General features: G+C 44.9%; 1 pseudogene; it reads left to right on the plus strand.

Annotated features, from left to right (window-relative positions):
- Nucleotides 1-782: 782 nt before the first annotated feature.
- On the plus strand, nucleotides 783-989 carry LOC142287512 (U2 spliceosomal RNA; annotated as a pseudogene).
- Nucleotides 990-3,329: the final 2,340 nt, after the last annotated feature.

A 3,329-nucleotide genomic window follows, 5' to 3' on the forward strand; every position in this document is an offset into this window, starting at 1 on the left:
GCGTTGGTGTAGAAGTGGGTGTCCTGTGGTGGAGTCAGCTATGTGCAGTGGTGGCCGTGGGTTCTTTTATGTGCGACCGTAGTAATAGCTGCGCCCACTTCCTGTATGGGAGTGGAATGCAGTGAGGGTAATGGAACGCACGCCTGCGCATTTGTGTTTAACGTCGCGCATGTGCAGAACGGAGAAAAGGCTGCGCTCACTTCCTAATGAAAGGGAGTGAGACGCATCTGGGAAGGGAAGGGAAAAGATTAGGGTTTGGGGATGATGAAAGGGCTTTCTACGGACAAGGATGGCAAAGGGTGGCAGTGACGGAAAGTCAGGCAGCCTGTCCTGTCCTGTCCTGTCCGTCCGTCTTTTTGTATCATGAATTGGAAAGACTGCAAGGGGGAGGGGAGGTGCTTGTGTCCAAAAGGAGGAGTTATTCAGATTCATTGCAGTGGGCGGCGGCTGCAAAAAGCACCATTCTTCTTGTTTTTGCTCTGCAAAACAGCCTTTTCAAGGGTTGGCTTGGGTGACAAAATGTCTTCTGTAGGCGTGGGTTTGTCTCCCTCTCCCTAAGATGTGTCCGGTATAGGCCAGGGTGCCACTCAAGGCCGTAACCAATTCGGGTTATAGCTTCTCGGCCTTTTGGCTAAGATCAAGTGTAGTTTCGGAGGACGCTACCTTGGTCGGTACTGGAAGGTGCCTGGGATTGCACGTCTGCCGGCCTTGAGGAAGTGTGTGCGCCTTCTGGTGACACATAGCCCTCTTGTGCCTGGACGGTTCCCAGGCAACGGGAGGCGATCACCTTTGTTATTTTGAAGTCCTACTGATAAACAGAAAAAAAAAAAAATTAAATCTGTTCTTATCAGTTTAATATCTGATACGTCCCCTCTCTGGGGACCATATATTAAATGGATTTTTAGAACAAGGAGATGGAAAAAATCTTGCTCTGTCCACTCCACGCATTGACCTGGTATTGCAGTACCTCCAGGACCGGTGCACCCCTTCTTAACCCAGTTTCCAAAAGCAGAACTCAATTCACCTGATTCAAATGAGCCCCATTAGTGAATTGAAAGAAAGCAAAAACTTTATATGCACCTCAATTTGGCCAATTCACTTTTCACACTTTCACCCTTTTTTTTATCTTTCACACCTTTTACTTGCTTTATTGATGCAAAAGCTGTGCCAAATAGCAAACTCATCTCCACTCAACTTGACCAACTCTGCTATGTCCCGTGCAGTATCTTATTCTCAGTCTTATCTAGATCATTTGCAATTGAATAGAATAGATCCCTTTTGGACACATTGGATTCAGCTGCTGCAGTGACTGCAGGTGTTAGAAGATGCAGACTTGGCATCAGGTGCTGTCTATCAGATTCCACTCCAATTAAAGCTTCCATTGTTTTTCGGTGTTTTCTTTGAGCAATGATGATGTCTTTAGTGATCTGTTGGCTCCCTCTCCTGGAGGAAGAGTTTGCTTGCTCTTGGACTTTCAAAAAGAGAGGTCATGATAGACATTTAGCTTCTGAGCCCAATTGGGGACAGTCATGGGTGATGAATGTTTTGCAACCTGCTGCGAAGCCTGATACCGCAATATAAGGAACGTCAAATACTAAGAATGGGCGGCCTATGAAAGAATTAGTACTTTCATTAAGCATACTTAAACGGCTAATTGGGAATAGACAAACTGTAAAAAGCCCTCTGAGAAAGCCCCTCTCTAACCTTTGTTAGTAAGCTTTTCTGTAGTCTGCCTGTTGATGTATTTTCCGTTTGAACAGTGCACAACATGAAGTGACGGAACACTGGCTTGTCACAATGTCCCCCGCTGACATCACGATAGCGCTGCTGCCTAGAAAGCCAGCTGCGCAGCAGAAGTTGCTCTTTGGGTGGGATGGTGGGCTAATGTATCTATTCCTGCTTGGTGTGAGTTTGACATGATCTAGAGCAACGAGTTCCAGCGGCTAGCGGTTGATTATTGGCTGTAATGGGGCTTTCTGGCTGGTGCCAGCCTTTCTTCTTAGCACACAGGAACCACAATCCCTACACCATGCTTCGATGGATTCTCTCATCCCAGCCCAGTAAAACTACATATTTCACACAGTTATAAGCAGCCCATGGGCATTCACCTGGATTAAAACCCATAACAGCTCATAGACCAAACAATCAATCTACCACTGGACCAAAGACAGGAAGCTAAATCCACTGCCTGCGGTAACTAACTTAATCCTATAGTCTACTCACACAACAAACCCAAGAGAAAGGAAAAAAACATGGCTTCGATTATCCATCCAATGAAAACGCATAACCATTGTGAGCCATTGGACAATGCAATTGCACACATGGTGACATGGTGCACGGCCCAATGAATCAAGTCTGTACTTCATATTCACGGTTTAAGCCCTTGGGTTCTAATGTGTCCAGAGTACATATCCAGAAAGATTCCCTTTCTTTGTGCTAAGCACAAGTCAACAATACGTTGTAAGCAGATTCTATTACCAGTCCCACACCATTTTGTGACGCATAATCGCACAGTGGCCCAATTAAGATTCCAAGTCATCGAACATGTCCCAGCCATACGCAGAGGAGGCGATAGAATTAGGAAGCTCAAAGAAAGGGAATCTTTCTGGATATATACTCTGGGCACGTTGGAACCCAAGGGCTTAAACCATGAATATGAAGAACCGACTTGATTCATTGGGCCGTGCACATTTTTTCTAACGCCCGGTTCTTTTTCGTGTTCACACTATATATGGTTCCAGTATGTATGGAGTTCCATTCTTCCTTGTTTTTTATTTGTCATGTTTGTCTGATTACCTTGTCTAACAGTTTTTTCTCCCCTTTCTTTACCTTCCAGGTTCCCATAGTCACGTGAAATATCCCTGTTGCACTTGATTACGGCTCACTATTCACTATAGGATGTCTTATATCTAACATCACACTCTCACCCATCAGCACTCTATAGGTTTGTATAAGGTATGCGCTTACACATCCGGTCCTCCATAGGTATTTCCACTTATGTAGCACTATCCCTATGATCACTCATAACTCATACCCTTGTAGTCAATTACAGCCTCCTCTCTCCCCTCTCCCCTTCTCCCTTTCCATCTATAATTTTGCCAGTACAATATTAGTTTACATTAGGCACACACTCACATATTCCTTTCCTTAGTGACTTATTGTAATTCACATTCGCATACAATTCTCTATGCCTGCCCCATTACTACATTCATACCTACTTGACCCTATCCTGATACCCCTTGTCTCACCTTGTTGGTCCCTACACCTGTTATCATCTCCTTTCCTGTGTCTGTCTTGTCACACAACACATTTTAGCATATCCCTTGTGC

This window comes from Anomaloglossus baeobatrachus, unplaced genomic scaffold (assembly GCF_048569485.1).
Source record: "Anomaloglossus baeobatrachus isolate aAnoBae1 unplaced genomic scaffold, aAnoBae1.hap1 Scaffold_730, whole genome shotgun sequence".
Taxonomy (NCBI): Eukaryota; Metazoa; Chordata; class Amphibia; order Anura; family Aromobatidae; genus Anomaloglossus; species Anomaloglossus baeobatrachus.